At 38.4% G+C, this 21,542-nt stretch overlaps 1 protein-coding gene across 11 annotated transcripts in view; it reads right to left on the reverse strand.

Annotated features, from left to right (window-relative positions):
• Window positions 1–17,761, reverse strand: part of PAM (peptidylglycine alpha-amidating monooxygenase) — a 156,904-nt gene extending 139,143 nt beyond the window's left edge. For 4 of the 11 annotated variants that reach the window (XM_087927008.1, XM_026719558.2, XM_087927007.1 and 1 more), the window contains exon 1: window positions 17,639–17,761. The gene's annotated coding sequence lies outside the window, so the exon portion shown is untranslated. Of the gene's footprint in view, window positions 1–15,429; window positions 15,512–16,883 lie in introns of all 11 variants that reach the window. The other 7 variants (XM_087927014.1, XM_087927011.1, XM_087927006.1 and 4 more) reach the window with 3 other exon arrangements.
• Window positions 17,762–21,542: the final 3,781 nt, after the last annotated feature.

A 21,542-nucleotide genomic window follows, 5' to 3' on the forward strand; every position in this document is an offset into this window, starting at 1 on the left:
ACAATCCCAGGAAAAGCTGGATTTGATTTAAGGAACTGCTGATTGGTTTAAATGCTTGCATCAGCAACAACCTGCATAGTTCAATATGTACCATATGTATATATTTTTTCTTTAGTTAATAGGTTTCACATAATAAAACAATTAATAAAATATAAAAAGAAGAGTATGTGATTGTTAAACTAAAAAGAGTAAGAATGTGGCAATATTATCATACAAAATTCTTTTCCTGCGATAAATAAAAAAGTTGTTAAGAAAATTGTTAAGTGCTAATGTCTTGAAAAATTTGATATAAGATTTCAGGCATTTCAAATGATTATTTAATTATTGATGGCATAACAGCAAAGGTCCAAGCTTTACTCTTATAGAAGGTCCAGATTATAGTACTCCATATTAATATAACATAGGTGTTTCCTTTTCCCACTTAAATGGAGGTATGACCCAGGTTTTAAAACAGGACATAGGTATTTAATGCAATATTATTTAATGCAATATTATTGTAATGAAAAATTAGTGTGTGTGTGTGTGTGATTCTGCCAAATCAGTTCTAATGTACGGTTATCTAGTTTTCTTCCAAAAACCAGGTCTTCAAAACCTTCTGGAATGCTAAAAGGATAGAGGTTTGCCAGTCAAAAATAATATAACAGTGCTTGATCAGATGCAACATCTAACTATCTTGTTAAAATCTCCAAAATGTGCAGAGTCATGACCTCTAACATCTTATTGTGCCCCCTCATATTCAGCAGAGTACTGTGTTTAAGCATCATGATTTCTTACTTTTTGGTGTTAAAGAAAGGAGCACAGTGGAATACAGTTGGCCCGTGCTTAATGTAATAATGGTTGCATACATATATACATAACAGAGATCAGAGATAAAGAGAAGTGTAATGAGTTCCTAAACACCAGATAGGTGGCAGAATAAAATGATCTGAAGCAATCTCAGAAAATTATGAAGGATTGGACCTAGTCAATACTTGGGTAGGTGACTATATGAAATTCCAAGGCTTAGATTGGAAAATTAAAATACAACTCAAAAAGAATATAATTCCAAACCACAACCTTGCTTTTGTTAAGAAAATTATAAAATCATTAGGAGTAGAACTTGACTCAAAATAAATTTTCCCTTTTCAACAAGTTAAAAATATTGTCTAGAGTTCTTTCTTTAGGTGAATAGGAAGCGTTTTTTTAAAAAATCTTCAAAGGAAAGATAACTTTTGTATTTTCAGAGAACACTGTTCTTAAAATAATTTAAGGAAAATAACATCTTATTCATGAATGAGAAGGGTTATTTGAGTTGGCCTCACCAAACAAACAAGACTTTGAAGGAATAAACCACTACCACTCAATTAAACTAATGTCAATGTGAGAACAAGTAACAAATACTGCTATGAAATAATGCTTCTAAAAATTGAGATTATTGTAGTATTCTTTAATCTTACTATAAAAATAAAATGACACTGTAATCACTTAATTTGATTTGCTCTATAAAACTAATTATTAAAGAAGAATATAGAAATTTTATATATTAATATAATTGTAATATACCCTACAGTAAAAAGCTTACTTTAAGTTATATTATAATTTTAAAACCCCTCCCTTTTTATGACCCTATAATTCCTTAATTTGGGGGTAGAGTTGAGGCAACTGGATGGAGCTGAGCATATACTGGCTGGATGTCCTTCCTCATGCCTATGAAGAGTTTGTAGATTTTTCTCTTTGTGCCCAGAAAGAAAAACATCAGCCACTACCTAGGATTGAACTCTCAATCTTCTGAGTGGGAGACAAGCATCTTCACCACTAGGTCACCGCACCAGTCTATAAGGTATATTATAATTATATTAATGTAAAAAAAAATCTGTATGATTCTTCAATAATTGATTTTACAATGCAAACAAATAATAAAAGCTAAGCTTTACTGAATAGAAAATGTAAAAGCATCAGATGCTTAAGCTCAATACAAAAAAAAAAAAAAGAGAGAGGGAGGGAGGGTAGAGAGAAAGAGAGAAGTGTCACTTTTTCCCTTGCCAATGAAATGGTGAACATATTTATCACACTTTAATTCAAACATGTCAGGGTCATCAGTTAAAGGGGGTTACTGTGAAGAAGTAAGTATTTACCAAAAATTGAACCTAGGCACATTATGGAAGCAATAGTATATTTCTTGTAATATGCCAAGAGTCAAACTTAATAAACTGCTCTTAATAAACAAAGCCACCTTTTGTGCCGTTGTGGGGAACTATATTTATTACCTTCTTATAGATGAATAGCACATGGTGTCAGAAGTGCAGCTTGCTTCTGTGCAGCAATAAGTATGTGGTAAAACACACGGCCCACCTTCACTCTTATATTAGCTTATTAAAAAAACAAAAAATTGTGAATATTATTGCAAAAATCACAGAAAGCCAGCACTGGACTAGAAGGCAAATCACAACATAACTCGGCAGACATTAAAATAACACTCTTTTGGGAGTTAGTTAAGTAGTGACACCTTCAAACATTTGATTATTTTATGTATATGGAGAGTCTGACCATCCCTTGAGCTAAACCTTACTATAGCAACATGGAAAGTTGATAATGCCAGCAATTAAGATTTCGGTAATGCATGAGAACAACTGGCAGCCACAAAGACTAACATAAAACAGTAATCTTAATAGTGACTAGATGCATACAATACATTAGTGCCATGATAGCGAACCTATGGAACATGAGCCACAGGCCAACTTACCTGCACTACACATATGCACGCCTCCCAGCTGACTTTGAGTCTGTTTGAGGCCTTTTCGGCATCCCTGGAGCTCAAGAGAAGCCTCTGCAGCCTCAGGAGGCTGAAAAACAGGCCTTCTGGAAATACCGGAACTGCCCATTTTCAGCCTCTGGAGGGCCACTGCAGCCCGGGGGAGGCTGTTTTCACCCTCCTGGGGATTCTAGGGGAGCCTCTGGAGGCCAGAAAATGGGCCTGTTTCATCACTTATGGTATTTCGGCCTTCCAAGGCTGCAGAGCCTTCCCTCGAGCATCAGGGAGGCTGAAAAAGGCCTCAAACAGGCTGAAAATCAGCTGGGAGGCACGCACATGCATAGTGCAGGTAAGGGGGGTGGGGGTGTTGCAGGTGCATGCACAGGGGGGATGGAGCACATTGCATTGTGGGTGCCAGCATGCGCCATGTGTGCCATCGTGCTTTCAGCACACCACACTTGGTTGATTCACTCGCCATCACTTGCATTAGTGCATGAAAAAAGTACTTTTAAAGCTACAATGTAGAAATCTAAAGCATATGAAGTACCATTCTCTGCACCCATTAAATGTATGCAAGATTTCTTTTCAAATTGTGCCTACTGAAGGACATTCGTAGTTGAAGTAATTTGTAACAGATCTTAAACTTTAAAAGTAAGGCTTTTGACTTTAGTAATAAGTGAATGTCTGACCAAAGATAATTTTTTAACCATAAGAAGAGAGTGGAACAATGCTTCCAAAGGAAAAGAAGACTGATCTCAGGAAGAATGGTATACTTATTTCTCTGACATTCTCCGGAGAGGTGACACATCAGAATGAAGGTTGAGATGAAACAGTGCTTACTGTTTATAATAATAATGCTGATGTGCACACTATTCTAATAGTTGAAAGTGATTACAACAATTGAAATAAATGAGACCCATATCCTTTAACCATGTATCAAAAATCATACAGTCACACTGGGTGATTGTGAACTCACTTCAAATAGGAAGGCACTCTATATATTATAAAAAAAGCAGTAGTACTAAATCCCAGAAGAACCATCATGAACCTAGAAACATCTGAAATGTTACAACCAGTAAATCATATTGACACTGCACTTAATAAAAATGCATAACCAGTAGCAGATACTGTGAGATATCTACCAGCAACATTGAAAATAAACTGAGAGCAGACCTGGGTTGAATAGGAAAAAAAGGAATTATTTGTAGTACTAAAGATTGAATTACATGAGTTCATTGCATGGTTATAGTTCACAAGAGACATGAATGTCTAAGCATTTGCTTCCCACCCCACCCCAAAATTAAATAAGTGTATTCACAGAGATGATTATGACATCCCAACATTAACAGGGTTCTATAGAAATGGAAGGCAAATTTGGGCCCATATCACTGAATTAAGAAAGCAACACTTATGTATATTTAATATGCCATATGCCAATTTGGCGTAGACGATAAAGCACTAGGCTACAAACTAGGAGACTTTAGTCCAATCTTAGGCACAAAGCCAATTGGGTGACCTTGGACCAATTACTATATCATCCCTAGGAAGTAAGCAATGACAAGCCACTTGTGAAAAACCCTACCAAGAAAACTTGTGCAGAAGTCAAAAAACTAACTCAAAGGCACACATACATGTCAATGCAATTTTAAACACATGCCCTTTGGGTTATGTTCAGCATCTAAAGCATGTAATCCAACCATGCACCAACCAATGAAATACATATGAGGAGGCAAGTTATATACTGTATGAATGGCATTCTTGAAATGGACACTATGAAAGAAAAAGTATGACAATTAAAACTGGAAACAGAAAAAGGCAAGTCTTCAAACATTAAATTTGCATGTGGTAAAGAGAAACACCATCTCCTTGGGAGCATACCTCATCATTAGATAGTGAGAATTTTCAGAGTCAGTGAGTGCTAAGAAAAGAAAACTTGCCTTTCAGAGAGGAAAAGGAAGGATGAGGGAGACCCTGAAGTCAAGTCAAGAAAGCAAAAGAAACTGCTGCTGGACTTCTATATTCCCTCAATTCTTCAGAGACCTGGCCTTCAAATAGTTCACATCCTTGATGGAGAATGGAGCTGTTCACTCACATAAAAAAACCCAGATGGGAAATAAATGAGCTGGTTATCATATAAAGGGAAAGTAATGCCTAAAGTCATCAGCTGGGGCTGCCATTCCAGAATTGCCTGTAGGGGAAGGAATGAGCAAAATGATAGTTCTACCAACAAGACAGCTTCTAACTGGATAATTTGATTTAATAATTAGATAGACTGAAGCTTCAAAGAGGACTGCATTTGTTTTAAATCTGTATCTCTGAACAGGGGTGGGATTCTACTGGTTCGGACCAGTTCTGTAGAACTGGTTGTTATGATTCTGCACAGTTTGGAGAACCAGCAAATCATGCCCCTCCTCTCTCAACCCAGTCACTCCTTATCTCGCATGAACATCATCCAACTTGCCTGCAATGTACCTTCGCCTAATTTTTGGTTTGTTGCTATTTTTCCTTTCCCCCCCCCCTGATGATCAGGTGTTCCACCTATCAGCTATGCTGCACGATTTAGATTAGCTTAGTTTAGTTTATTGTCATTTCACCTCATACAATGAAATCAAACACCATCTTCAGTGCACATCATGACCATGAAAATAAACACAAACACACATCCTTTACCCTCCACAAATTGAACCAAAAACCTCAGACACCGCACCAACACTGCACTATACAGCAGAATTCAAAAGAGCTACTGCCCTGGGATAGAAGCTGTTTTTCAGCCTATTTGTGCTTGTTTTTATTATTCTGTACTGTCTGCCAGGTAATAGTTTTTTTTTTTAAAGGGTTCCCAGGATGAGATGGATCTTTGAGAATGTTTTAAACTTTCTTAAGCCAGCGGAACCTATAAAGCTCTTCCAAAGAGGGGAGAGGGCAACCAATCATCTTCTGGGAAATAATGTTAACCCTCTGGAGTGCTTTCCTATCTGCCACGATGCAATTGGCAAATCATACAGAGTTGCAGTAAGTTAAGATACTCCCTATGGTGCAGCAGTAGAAGGTTTTATTCAGTTGTTGTTTTCTGAGAAGTCTCAGGTAGTATAATCTCTACTGGGCCCTTTTAACCAGTGCTGCAATGTGAGCATCCCAGGTCAGGTCCTGTTTTATGGTAACACCCAGAAACTTAAAACTGGCCACTTGGTACACTCAGTCTCTATTGATAAAACTGGAAAGGCTGGATGTCTGATCTGTTCCTTCTATAGTCCACTGTAAGCTCCTTGGTCTTATTGGTGTTGAGGACCAAGTTATTGTCTCCACACCACAAAAGCAACCGGTCTGCCTCATCTCGGTAGGCAGACTCATCCCCCTAGAGATGAGTCCCACCACTGTTGTATCATCTGCAAATTTAGTAATAGTATTACTACCATGAGTGGGAAGGGAGTCATGCACATAAAAGAGTATAGAGTAATGGACTCAACAAGCAACCCTGTGGTGTACCAGTGTTAAGAATAAGGGCTGAAGAGGTATGATTACCTAATCTGACCCTCTGTGAACAGCCAGACAGGAAATCCATAATCCAAAGGCTGATTGAATAAGAAATATAAGAATAAGAAACAAGAAAATCATAGGATTTCTTGCTTTCTAGCTAATCTAAAAGCAGAGCTGAACCTTCCTTAGGATTGAAGCTTCTATTTTTCAGTGCAGATTCAGGTAGCAGATTGCAGAAAATAGATCTGTGAATGACTGTGCTTCTGCAAGCAACTCAATCTGCCTGCTTGCTTTGCCTGATTTTGGATAAAAGTTGCTCTTTTAATAAAAAAAATCAATATTTATATAGATGGTGTGTTGTGAGTTAATTTTGTGAGTTTGCTTGCTAGCAAGTTTTGAGTTTGCTTGAGAAATTTTATATGACAGACTCAGGCAGCAGATTGCAAAAAAGTAAATTTGTGAGTGACTCTGCTTCTGCAAGCAACTCAATCTGCCTGCCTGCTTTGCCTGGTTTTGGATAAAAGTTGCTCTTTTTATATAAAAAAATTCAATATTTACATAAATATTTACAATATTTACACACAAGCCACACCCAGCCAGTCACATGACCACCAAGCCACGCCCAGTCAGCAAGCCATGCCCACCCAGTCACATGATCACCAAGCCACAGCCACAAATTAGGTCACACGCACAGAACCGATTGTTAAGAAATTTGAATCCCACCCCTATCTCTGAGTGCCTAAGAAACTAAGCAGTTTAACAGAGTTTATTTGTTAAACAAAAGGTTGCCCAACTCACGCCCTGGGTTTAGAAAATTAAAATTTCACAGTCTAAGAACCCATATCCTCATGGCAGCAACCACACAATCCCTCCCAGCACTTGGTTGGCTCCATTATGACTGTAGACTCCCCAGGCTTGCTGATAAATGAAGAACACAGATATATATGCTTTGCTATTATTTCTCTAAACTATGGGTGGAGAAATTGGAATCCTTTACATGCTGACTCAACTGTAAGCAGCCCAAGCAACCATGAATAATAAGAATGGAATAGACAAATGGATACAGTTCAGGAACAGGAATCCCCAAATTAACCTCAAATCAAATTTAATGGTATAGTGCTTAAATGATATGGTTTCCAATTATTTTTTTTTGTTTTGTTTTACAAATGGCCTTTACCAAGGAAAACTAATTATTCTACCAGATACACTTTAAAATGTTATTCTTCCTAGGTTAACAGAACTAAAAACAATATTAAATGATCTTTGGCTTTACTACTTCTCAGAGGATTATGGTTCCTAACTGAAGTGTGATGTTTAAGCAACTCCATCACTTCCTTCTGCTCCCACTTCACATGCAAAAGTCTGTCCTTATTTAGTTGCTGCAATTGGGACTCGCAACTAAGTTGTTAAGTGAAATGGTTGTCAAGTGTAACTGTGACTGTGCTTAGGATCTTACTTCGGCTATCCTTTGCTTTGTAGACCCTTAAAGCAGGGGTCCCCAACCACCGTTCCCCGGACCGGTACCGGTCCATGAAACAATTTCTACCGGGCCGCCGGTTTGCTGGGCGCCACCATCTTGTTTTGATGAAAAAGTGCTTCCGGTGAGCTTTTCTGGGTAGAAAGTGGCATTTGGGTGCTGAAAGAATCCTCGCGCCTTAGTTTCATCGAGGGGGTGGGCGGCTTCGAACAAAATTAAGGCGCGAGGATTCTTTCAGCACACATGGCAAGGCGAGCCGAGCGACTGTCCTGAAGCCGTTGCGAAGCCCATCGACACAGGTACAAAGGAGGAGTTGAAGGTGGTGGGGAGAAGCGGGGGGCGGCTGGCTGGCCAGTCGCTTGGCTCACCTTGCCATGCGTGCTGATGCCGGTACCGGGCCGCGGATGATTTTGTGATGCTGGTACCGGGCCGCGGATGATTTTGTGATGCCAGTACCGGGCCGCGGCACAAAAAAGGTGGGGGCCACTGCCTTAAAGGATTGGTTGTAATGTTATTTTCTTTATAGTTATAAATGCAAATGGTAACTAAATGAGGCAGCCACTAATTGAGGACTATCTGTATAATATATCTAGATAGACAGAATGCATTCTCACACTGAGCTCTTATTCAGCCACAATAAGATTGCACAGCAATGATGAATACGAGCCAAATATGGAAAAGCAAGGATATCAATCTGGCAATTCAATGTAAGTTATCCCGCTCTATTTTTTCCCCCATGGCTACCTATAGTTGTGAAAGTTGGGTCTTAAAAAGGCAAGACAGGAAGAAAATCAACTTGTTTGAGCTGTGGTGCTAAAGAAGGCTCCTGCATATTCCTTGAACAGCAAAGGTGACCAAATTCAGTGGAGAAAGCAATTATGTTTGGAAGAGTGAGCAGTAAAAGGAAACCAGGCCATCAAACAACACTGTGGTTGGACATCATAAAAGCTGGCACTAGCCAGGGAACATAGAAACTAAATGGATATCATCGTCACCCCCATCATCTCCATCAGGAAACATTACAGAAACATTGATCCTGTAATGCAAACAGAATGTTTTCTGTTTAAAATAACCCAACAAAAGAGAAATAAAACTCAAAAGAGAAATACTATAGTTTACAGCAAAATTCTGTACCGAGTCATCATTGCAGAAATATTTCCTTAACTAATTAGAGAAACAGAATGACCATGGATGGCCAAAAATCAGTGGGAATAATTTCTAACTTCCTGTCAGCTTCCTTATATTTCTTTTATGGAAAGTTGGCAGTGACTGTCAGAAATCTTCCTTCCTTCACTCCTTTTTCCATTTCTTTCTCCCTCCCTCCCTCCCTCCCTTTCTCTTTTCCTCCTCTTTCCTTTCTCCTTTCCTCTCTTTGTTCCTGCCTGCTCCTTTCAGCCTTCCTCCACTCTCTGCCTCTTTCTCATTCTTCCTTCCTTCTTTCCCACCTTTCCTCCCTCCCCTTGGCAGTAACAGGTATGTAACTTGCTTCCTCCTCTTTTCTCATCCCTCCCTTCTCTTCCTAGTAGGCAAATAAGTGGTTGCTCCTGGGTGGGAGAGGAACTGAGAGAGAACACAAATGGCTGGCAAGCAAACATAGGGATTGGACCATTTTTCCACTGACTTTCTCCCTAGAAGCCTCCCATGAGCAAAACTTCACTAGTGGGTAAAATGGCAAGGAGTGTAGGAGCATCAGAAATCATATTGGCTCCTTCTGGATTCCCCATCAATTTATGCAAAACTGTCAAGGAATTTGAAAGTTGGGATTATGTGACAGCAGCACTGAACAGCAGCAGTGCAGTAGCGCTAAGGCAGCAAAAACAAAACAAAACACCAACATTTAATTCCCTTGGGAGTAATAGGTCTGAACATTAGCCTATTTGAGGTATCTCTGTTGAATTTTTTTTTGCAGCATTTCACTCAATTGGAAGTTACGAAGTATACAACAAGAAAACCTTAGTAGTGTAAATCTAAATAGTATATAGCTATATATACTATACTATAGTAATATATAGTTAGGAGTCTCTGGGGTGCAATGGTTAGAGTGCAGTACTACAAGCTACTTCTGCAGCCAGCTGCCTACAATTTGGCAGTTCAAATCCCACTAGGCTCAAGGTTGACTCAGCCTTCCATCCTTCTGAGGTGGGTAAAATGAGGACCCAAATTGTTGGAGGAAATATGCTGACTCTGTAAACTGCTTAGAGAGGGCTATAAAGCACTATAGAGTGGTATATAAGTCTAAGTGATATTGCTATTGCTAAATATTGATCTTGGACTATATAAGATTTTTTTGTCAAGAACCACCAGCTTACTTTTATTACACTAAATAGAAAAAATATTACCAGAATAAACAAAAAATTAGCAAAATTAGATGTAATTCTGAATACCAAGACAAAATAAAATTAACATTTTCCTTAATTATAAAGAAATAAATTCTATTCATTCAGGAGTAAGAGAAGCATGAATTCATCCCAGTCCCTTAATAGTTCATTTAACAGACTATCACAAAGTATTCTGTTTATAACATTGCAGAGAAATAGTTCAAATTACAGATCTATGCTGTTCAACTTTGCCATACATCTAATATATATGCTGGCTGGGGAATTCTGGGAGTTGAAATCTACACATCTTCAAGTTGTCAAGGTTGAGAAACACTGTTCTAAGAGCTCAGCAGAGAGGAAGAGCAGATTTTCTTTTTAAAACTACCTAAAACAAAACAAAGAGAATGTAAACAACTACTGTACTGAAATCTTCCGTAAAGCAATGTTAGGAACATGAGCTTTCACAGAGAAAATGTGTATCATAGCATCATAACACAAGACCTGCTCTTTACTTATTGCACATAACATCACAATATAAAAAAGGGGCCATCTTTCTATGCATGTTTTGTCACTTTCACATTTTTCTGTGGACATACATGGTTAGAAACTAAATAACATTTTTCAAAAGCAAGTGAAGGTATTCATGCATGTATTTGTGAATCAGGTAAAAAACGTAAATGGGGAGCACACTGAAACAAGAGAATGGGAAGATATGGAACACTTGCCTACTGTTATATGGACAAGATTGTTACATTCTCATGCATTATTATGTCCCACAACATGCAAAATTATATATGTTATGACCAAGAAACCAAATGGCCGTATTCGCACAACATGGTAAGCCAAAATTTGATATTGGGTTAGACTGTTTAATGGTCCATGTCTAGGAGGCATTGTAGATCGATTAACAGCCTTGGTCCTTCTGTTTTGATTTTATGCTTGATTCTAATTTGTGTGCCACCCATTGTTGCTATACACTAAGCACTCATATATATATTCTTAAATGTTAGCTTAGGATGTTAGATGGAATCAAATCATTCTCTCTCAGTCAATCCTATCTCACAGAGTTATTGTTATAAAGATCACATCACATCAAAATGTATTATGACTGTTAGGCTTGGTATCAAGATAAAATGATGGTAGAAAAGTCTAAGGCTAAAAAATAAAAATTAATACTAATATTCAGACCTAAAGAAAAAAACTGATGAGCTCTATATACAGTATGTCTATGCATAAATGTACAAGCAACCCAATAAAGTAATATGTAACTACAAAAACTTCAGATTTGCAATATACTTAACTTTATTTTAATGCCTCAATAATCTAAGGTGGCCAGTACTAATTCTTTATGCAGTGTGTTTATCAGCTTGTTTTTCTTAACACAATTCTTACTTCTTAATTCTACCCTGGCTATAGGTTATAGAGATGGAGTCGGAAGGCGCTAATCAACATAACAAGGTTGCAAAAGACCATTTTAATTAATTAAACCATGTGAGATACAGGACAATTTCTTTGTTATATAAGCCAGCATGACATTGTACATACTACCCTATGCATATTTTAAGGTACTGGTTCCATTATGTGAAACTCCCTTAGCCATATAAAATGAAACTTGACAAGAGCTTCAGGGTTTAGAAGATAACTGCCTTTTCACCTGTCTGAAGCATGTAATATTTAAGTCACAGCATTTCTTCTTGTAAGTACTTTCCTGGGCCTAAAACTGACATCAGATTGACAGAACTAATCAGAAGCTGCAAAGTTGACAGCTGACTGAAGTAGTACATTCTTACACATCAGAAGCAAGAATGCTATCCTAGGGCAAGGAAAGATAGCAACAATGTGAGGTCAAAAGCCTACATACGCAGCTGGCTATCCCGCCCTCCAATTACCAGTTTGCTATTATATTTTAAAATAAAAAAGATGAGAAAGAAATTAACAATTCTTAAAAAATACATTGTTTTATCAACACTATAAATGTAGAAGCTGCATTTTATGTGCATGAAGGCACAAAAATGTAATTTTTAAAAAATCTTGATTAGGCCTGTATGTCTAGCAATCAGCAATTAGATCAAAACTGTTGTTTACACTGAGAAGCAGGTATAGAAAAAAGACAACATATTAGAGCAGAGCTTGCTGATAGGTGTTATATGCAGCTATTCTCCCCTACAAAGTATCATTCAAGTAAAACAAACCCATGACTATTTTATTTTTGTGAAATGCCCTAAATGTTCAGATAAATAAAACTGCCTATATGCTGGGTGATTTAATTTGTAGCTCTTAACATTAGGCTCAAACAAATTAAAGTAGGAGTTTCATACTACACTAATTTGGGGTTATAGATGATGAATATAGGGATCATTAGGCCAATATTTTTCAAATTTGGCAACTTTTAAAGTGTGTGGGTTTCAATTCTCAGAATTCATCGTTGCTGGGGTATTCTGGGAGTTGAGGTCCACACATCGTAAAAGTGGCCAAGTTTGAAAAACATTTCAAAGATTGTTCTCAATCACTCTTGTACTGACCAATGAATAATATTTTGTCAATTTGTTAAACCTTCCCTCTTTTCTTCCGAGCTGAGATTGGGGAAGAAATGGGAAGAAGTGAGGGAAGATAGCAGACAGATGAGTGAACCCAAGGCTTAGAGTAGTCAACAGACAATTATATGATTGCAAATGATTCAGAAGATTTTTCTAACCCACAATTATCACTTGTGAAAAAATATGCCATTGCCTTTGTTCTGTTTTCTTTCCTTGTATTTTCTGGCATAATACATAGGATAATTTTAAGAGGCAGACAATAGCAGGTAAGGGAAGGACCCACTTTTCACTACCCATTTACCTCCCTCTTTCCCTCTTTGCAACATGAAAGACCCACATAAATACCCCAAAGTATGCAAAGATTACTCAATGTTTTATAGACTTTTGAAAGACATATTCACAGAAATGGGCTAGTGAACTAAACTAAATGAAATTGTATTATGACTGCATACAAATTTCCTTAAGACATATGTTTTTTAATTATTTGAATTTAATTATTTTAAATTATTTTAAAATGGGATCTTTCTCCTTTTTCAGTTTTTGTGTTGGGTCAGAACTAACTTGCAAAGAAAGCATCTCATTTAAGGATGATTTATGTCAGCATTGTCCAACAGATGCCAAGAGAAATGCAGATGAAGGAATGATGTTAACAATGCTTTCTTACCAGTGCTTCCCAGCAAGCAGTACTGGAAAGCAACCTGCCTATAATTGGTGTTTTGTAAACTTAGCAACTTTAAGATATATATGGACTTTAACTCCCTAGCCAGCAAGCTTCTAGGAAAATTCTGGGAGTTAATATCCACACATTTTAACATTTTCAAATTTGAAATACACTTCTATGGTTAGTGATCATCAATCAATAGGAATAATTTAATTTTTTCATGAATTTGTCTAATTTCAATTAGAGTTATAATAGGTTGGTGCTTATGCTTATAACGGAAGGTATCAGATTCCTATTGTTCAATCATATTCCATGTGAACTAGTAATTCTTTTTTAATTCCTAGAAGCTCCCAGCATACACCTGAAAAACTTTCTGTATTACGGAAACTGGGAGAAAGTGAATGAGAGGAACCTTTTCCTATTCACTATTTCCATTTTATACAGTTCTATCACGCCCTCATTTATCATTTTTCTATGTTAAGAAGACTTAAATGATACATTTCTTCAAGGAATTGATTCGTTGCCCTTTTCTGTACATCTTATAGATGTAGAAAATCCACTTTGGGAGAAAGTAATTGTTAAATCTCTTTAATTCAGATTCTTTAACATGAACAACTTTAAAATGTACATTACAGAATACAGAATTCATAACTGTGGCATTCAGAACTAGAATTATACTAATGTAAGTGTGCCTTACAGACCTATTAACACATAACATGGGCCTACTTACAAAATTACCCATACAGCGAAAGAACATCTGCTTATATACAAGGTGGCCTAGTTAATCAGAAGGTTAAATTCATTTTGATATGATTAGGAAAAATGCTAATAAAGTTGGTCAATGTCAACAAAAGATGTACAGAAGTCAGATAACATATTCTATAATAAAGTATCCAGAAAGAAGTCCTTGGTCATAAAACAGGTTTGACTTTCTAAGGAAAATTCTATTTGACACAGACAACCATTTGAAGAAAATAGGCATGAATAAATAATAACAAATAGCTTTGTATTTTTTTAAAAGTTGCAAAATTAACCGGAGTTGATTGCAAGGTTACGAAACTAAATTTTATTCCAGCTTGTTCATCATGGAGTACAAGTGAGCAGTGAATCCCTTTTCTTTAGCAATATTTATTTTGTGCCTTTCAGTCATTCCTACCCTTTTCTTGGCAAAATTTTCAGAAGCAGTTCACTACTGCCTTCTTCCGAGGGCTGGGAAAGAGTGACTGACCCATAGTCACCCTGGTTTTATGCCTAAAGCAGGACCATAAGTCATAGTCTTCTGGTTTCTAACCTGGTATCTTAGCTACTATCAAAGTTGTTCTCTTCAATGCCCTACCATAAAGCAAAACAAGCAAACTAAACATGCATTGGTCATGATACAATATATTCCTTTCTAAATATCCAACTGAGATAATACTCCTAGAAGAGTTAACATTCCTAATAGGTTAGTAATAACTGGTTCATACAATTTCTGAAACAGTATCAGCTATCTTGTTACCGTTCTTTTTCTCTTTTTGACTAATCCTTTAAAATTAGCTGGTGCTTTAAATTTCTTAAATGAAAGGTGATAAACTTCACAATATACTATTCAAATAGTAGCTGTAAAGTTGCATTAATGTGCCATGCAATCTACTTCCTAGAGGCTAACTATGATTAAAATAAGGAAGCTATTTGGACATATGTTTTATATACAAAAGTTTCCCAATGCAGAATAGCATCCCTATTTGGGTTTTCTGAGCTACTCCAATTCTGATGACTGGCATCTCTACTTTTAAAATGTTATCTGTATGTCCATTGTATAATAATGTGAAAATGGTTATAAGATAAACAGAATAGTATAATGCACATGTTAGTGCCATTGATCCAACAGCATTTTTTTTAATTGAATGCCTAGCTTCGGTTTACAGAGGCTTTTAAAGTGTGATTTTGATTCAAAGAGATTCAATGAATGGATGAATAAATAAAAATGGATCATGTAAGACCACCTTTCACAAGCAACTTACATATAATCATTACATGCTCCAAAAGGTCAAGTTGAACACTAAATACATAGTTCAATATTTATGAGTAGTACTTATCTGGAAATCAAATAGCAACCACAAATTCAATGTTCTTGAAACCATTAGTTCTACTGAGAAGTTATAGTCTCAACAGTGCAATGAAGTTTATGAAGCAACGTCTGTATCACATATTTATTTATTTATCAAATTTGTACAGCCGCGACTCACCCAAAATAACATATAACCAGCAACAATGCTCTGTCTTAAGTAAATTATGCCAACCTTGTGCTTATGTTCACCATTTCATTACCTGTTAAAATATTATAAAAATCAAACATGCACAGGAAGGAGCAATACGTTTTGTGGATTATAACATTTTAGCTCCCCTTATCCCATTCAAAGGCATTATGAAAAATCAATTATTCTAAAACTCAGTAATACTTATAATGTAGAATTCTGGAAAAGCTAATCAGGCTTGCCCTGTAATCTAAAAATGTAATTCAAAGTATTATATTTCTAGCATTTTAGGGAATCTTCTCTCATTTGAAAAAAAAAATCTCATTGTATGATTCTTGATACAATATGTAATAAAACCAGCAAATCCAATCTCTAATTAATTCTGTAAATACTTAAAAGAGATGTTGCACCTTGAAGAGATGTTTCATCTTGAAGCCAAGCATTTATTTTATTTATTTATTTGATTTGTCAATCGCTTACAAGATAATAGGTATAAGTATAAACATAATTATGAATACATGAAATGGATACACATAAGATAAAAGTATTATTCTAATAATGCCAAGCCTGCAAAAGTCTCAGAAAGCACTACTGTAAATAGGGTACTTTCCTCCACAGTCTGAAACCAAAAACACCCCGGTTCTAACGAACAGAAAGTGACATGTTTAAAGGTAGATTATCATAAAGTTATAAACCGAGCCATATCTCTAATAAACATAGCTCAGCATCACTATTGGCTCGCCTGTGTTTGGCACAAAATAGAATTTTAAAAATGAGAGACAGGAACAAAGTGAGCAAGAAGTTGGAGAATAAGTGCATCACAGAATAACAGAAATCGTGAACTTTCCCCCCATTTTTCAAAGTTCTATTTTCTGTATTCCTTCCTAAAACTTTCAGACAAGCTCACTCCATGTCCAGAGTTGGCTCCTTTGGCACTCTGCGATCAACTCTTATCCTTATTGTTACTACAAGAACAGTTAATAACGTCAGAACAATGCAGACATTACTTAAAAGCCACAAGCATCGCTTTCCCCTAATTAGACACCGACTGTTAACAGAACCTCTTTACATCAGAGGTCCGCTTGAATCCCAGTCTCATTTACAGGCGCCTTCGCAAAGCCCAGCAAGTACAAAACATCGAATGACGTGCACTCCAAAAGCGCCAAGGAGCGTTTCTGCACAACCCAGCGTTAATTAAGAGAAGACGGGATAGGAAACTTGAAGGAGAAAAGCACAACTCGCCAATCCGGGCTTACTCACTAAAATCTAAGCTGGAGGGAAGCGGGGAGGGAGGGGGGGTTATGCTGTGACAAAACCCGCTTTCTTTCCACCCTTAGGCGAATCGTAAATAGAAAGGGGCCAAAAGAAAAGCAAAAAGGGAAAGTCGGCAAGGGATAAATCCCTCTCAAAAGCGGGATTATCTATCGGAGGAATCTTTCACTCACTCAGTAGCCGCAGCTCCCAAGGCCCATCGCGGTCGCCGATCTCCGCCTCGTCCAGGCTATTTGGGACCAAGCAACCTCTAAAAGCCTCCTAATCGCCAGTTTAGAAAAGAGGGGGATGGGACGGGGGGAGAAGACAGCCAAAATAACTCAACCGCTTCCAGCCCGAGGATGCCGCACAAAGAAAACCCTCCCTCGTATCCGTCTCCCCAAACAGGGCAATGCCCAAGTTTTGCTCTTGCAATCCAGCTCCGGGCACCGTCCAAAGATGTAAGGGGACAAAAAAAAAAGTTGTTCAACAGTAAAAAGCCGAAAAGCTGCAGCGCCGGAATCTCTCTCGGCCGGGGAAGGAGCCGACGAGAAAAGACGCACGTTCCCAAGAAGACAAAGCGGAGGAGGCAAGAAGAGGCAGGTGCCCGGCGGGGAGCCTGGACGCGGCGCGATCCTGACAGAAAGAAGAAGCACCGGGAGGGGACAGAAGAGGAAACGAAAGACGAGCAAGAAGCTGCTCGGAGGGCTTCATGGAGCAAAGGAGGGGGTGGGATGTAGAGAACAACCAAGCCCCACCATCAGGAAGCGGGCGAAAAACACGGGAGTCGACCAGGAGTCCGGAGTCCGGAAAGGAGCTGCGAGATGGCCCGCGGACCAAAGGGGAAGAAGAGTGCGCCGCCTGCTTGTCCCCGGCGCGGAGCCAGAGCCCTGGGCGCAACTTGTCCTCCGCTGAGCTCGCGGGGGGATGCTCTTCTCCAGCTACTCACCGCCCGGCCCGTCGCTGCCTCTCCGCCGCCTTCTCCAACTGTTCGACGACCACCTCCGGGGCTTTCCCCCCCCGCCAGGATTGGAGTAGACGGCCGCGATTGCTGCCTTTCTGACGATGAGCCAAGAGCTAGGGCCCACCCCGAGCTGCCGAGGCCCGCCCCGGGCCCTCCCCCTGCCAGCTCGCCGCTCCGCCTCTCCCAAACCCAAATATGTACACAGGCGGGCGCCCTGATTTCCCTGCCTACTGGGAGGGGGATATTTGTTTTTGCTCAGCTTCCGCCGTCTTTGCGAAGAGGCTTCGAGTGCCATTGGGAGGCCAAGGCGAGGTCTGAAAGGCGGGCCGCGGCGTCGGCAGCTAAGGGGAATCTCCTTGCCTTGCAGGGCAAAGGAAGCGGCTGCCCCAGTTCTCGACGACAGCGGGAGAAAGGGAACGAAACGGCGAGCCGCTGAAGCCGCTGACAGATATGCACTCCGGGACGGGATGAGTGGGGAACATGTCAGGGGCAGCAAGAGGGAAAATCCTCTGAAACTACACTTGATTGTTGCTTCGTGTACACCCGCGGGTACTTGGCAGGCACGTAGGTGCTACTGATTCCTTACAGCGATTGATGTCTGTAGGAGTCGTTGTGTCTCTATGAGTCAACGTGGCCAGATGGCAGTTTCTCTTGCCGATACAGGTACAAAGCGAGTTTTATCCAAAGAATAAAACTGAATGAATAAGGCTAAACTAGGTCAGACCCTATGGTGAATTATTTTCATTCTTTCTTTTCATCTTGAAGTTATAGCGAAAACCACGTTCTCTGAACATCTATTTGCCAAATCAGATATTTTCCATGAGGGGAAGGGGATATCATCCTCTCTTCCTCCCCACAAGCCTATTCTGATAAATCTCTCCCCCGCCCCCCCACTTTTTTACACAGACATTTAGATAGGACCTCTGAGAAGCCTAGCTTTCAACTTGCTGGGAAAGTACGTATTTTACCGCAGTGTAATTTGCCATTTTTCTGTGAATGACAGTTTCAGTAAACTGGTAGGCAGAGTGTTTCCAGGCATTCCCATAGCCAAGAAATAGACAATGCAGCCAACACTCAAGTGAGCCTCTTTATATACTGCACTGGCAAGAACAAACTCTTGGGGAATTTATACATACAATAGTACAGTAGTTCTGGTAAAGAGATATTCTTCCTAGTACTTCTACTTTGGAAATTCTCAAGGTTCTGTTAAGATTCCTTTTCCGAATGTGTCCGTAGCTGTATGCTATGCAGCTGCTAAAAAAGAAACCATTGAAAATGTCTAATTCGGGACTTAGTCTAGAGAACTGTGTGGCTTTCATTTCAAACAATGCCTCCATAATGATTTGCTGTCAGAATAGAGTTACTAAAATTGTGCACAGAAAATGAAGTGGTATGAAAATTAGCAATTTTGACTATGCAGGGTATTTTGTAGAGCCACGCAATGTATTTTGAATTTGAAATGTTTTTAGCTCAAGCAGTTGCTCTAAATGTGAAGGGGTACAAATGTCCTATGCTGACATGGTAATACAGTGCTTCCTTGCACCATGGTGGGATTCCATATACTCAGACCTTGCCTCAGTGTTGTTGTTTTTTAACATCTGCATGAAGTTATTGGAGAAGTCATCCATTAGTTTGGTACTCAATTGGGTCATATCAGGCCAAACTGTAGAAGTCCACTTCTGATGATACCTGGTCCCATGGGGTTCAAAATAAGCAAAGTCAAAGGTTGACTTAGCCTTCCATCCTTCTGAGGTAAAATGAAGACCCAGATTGTTGACACAATGTGCTGTAAACTACATAGAGAGTGCTGTAAAACATTATGAAGAAGTGTATTAGTCCAAGTGCTATTGCTATTAGATTCCTGCAAGACATAGCTGCTCTTTGTCAGTGACTGATCTGGTTTGATCCAAGTTCTAACATTGAGTACGGGTCTCTTCATCTGAAGAAGTAGGTCTACAATTTGGGTATCCTTCTGGAGTGCAGTATATGGAAACCTTAGAAAGGGAGATCTTTACTTAGCTCCCTCTGGTATACTAATTCCAGAGCTTTTGGAGATCAAGGCGCTCTGGCAACAGTGACTCATGTCTTGGCACTTTGCATATAGACTACACTAATATACTATTCAACGGCCTGCCTTTAAAAATTATTTACAAGTTTCAAATCATCCATCTCTAACTGGAACTAATCATTTCGACACTCTTATTCTGTGGGCCCTATATTGGCTTTAAGTTTGCTTCCAGCCCAGTTCAAAGACTTGGTGATCACTTTTAAAGCGCTTCAAGGCTTGGTACTTAGGATTTTTGGGATATCTCACTCAATTTCTCACTCAAACTCGGCCTGTAGCATACAGGCACTAAGAAAATTAAGCTGAGGGTACTACCTGAGGAGAGGTGAGAACTGACATTGGCTTCTCAAGGGCTACCATACTGATCCAAGATTAGGAATGCTCCCACCCTTTAAAAATGTTATTGCTCCACAGGGCATCAGAACACTAATGGAATAAAGGTTGGCTGGATTAATTAGATGAGGTATGATTTTGTGCTAATTGTACAAAATATGACTTTAAATTACCTTCAGTCCTTGCTTAAGTGGATAGTGTATAAAAACCTGTTTAAATAAATAAAATCAGAGGAATCCCAAATCTGCCAGTAGAATTCAATGGTAAAGTAATAAGAAAAAGTGAAATTATGAAAATAAAACAACAGGAAGTTGTGAAAAACAAAAAGGCAACTGACTTTCTGGTTTGCTTATGAAATTAGAACATTGGCAGTAAGAGGGCTGGTTGGTGTTTATTGGTAGATATTTAGATAACTTCTTTTAGAATAATATGCTTTCCCCCATTTTGTTTAGGACAATACAGATTTTCACATTTGAAGAGGGAAATGTAATTTGGATTTCCACTACCTTCTCCCTCCCATACACAGCTGTTTTTAAAGCATTTCTGATAGGTGCTATATCCATGTTGAAAGCAATGCACAAACCCAATAGTTTATATTGCAACAATATTAAAATATCTTTTCCTTTCCTAAATGAACCTGCTAAACTAAAGATAGGATTTATAGCATTGATCTAATGTTGTTCCTAACAATAAAATTTAGATTTAAGTACATACATGAATTACTTGGTTCCTTCATTCACTGGTTGATTTGCTAATTGCATTAAGCCTTAGTTAATTTATGATTTATTAAATAAAGCACAGTTGGTTGGGTCAGCATAACATACTAAGCCAGAAACTAACAAGCCACAATTTGGGTTTTAAATGACTTTTGTGAAGACCACTATGTCAATTGTTTAAATAAATAAATTACTAAATCACTAAAGAGGCTAATATTTATTACAATAAATAATAATCTAGGCTATTCTCTCCTTTTCTGAGCCATTGTTTAACTAGTATATTTTCCCAGAATTAAGCAAAGAACTTACCACTGCCAAATTAACTGCAAATTAACTCTTTTGTAAATGCTAGATAAAACTTACTTGAGATTACTCCTACCTACCTATCATCTTTTGGATTTTATTGCTTCTTTATTACTCTCTGTTTTTGTAACATACAGCTTGATAACATACTTGAAAGAACATAAACTAAGCCAGTTTGGTCTAGTGGTTGAGGCATTAGGCTAGAAGGAAGGAGATTGTGAATTCTAGTTTTGCCTTATTTACAAAGTCAGCTACATGTCAGTGGCTACTCACTCACTCTCAGGCCTCGGAAGAAGACAATAATAAAAACTACATTTTGAAATCTTGCTAAGAAAACTGCAAAGACTAATCCAGGCAATGACCAAGCAGTGACCAGGCAATAACCAGCAGTCATTGCTGATTCGAAGGCACCACAAACACCTGACAAATCTCCTGCATCATTTTAGTTGTTTAGATTCATGGTCTCCTGGTA

This window comes from Pseudonaja textilis, chromosome 2, assembly GCF_049901715.1.
Source record: "Pseudonaja textilis isolate UNSWEBS1 chromosome 2, rPseTex1.2, whole genome shotgun sequence".
NCBI lineage: Eukaryota > Metazoa > Chordata > Lepidosauria > Squamata > Elapidae > Pseudonaja > Pseudonaja textilis.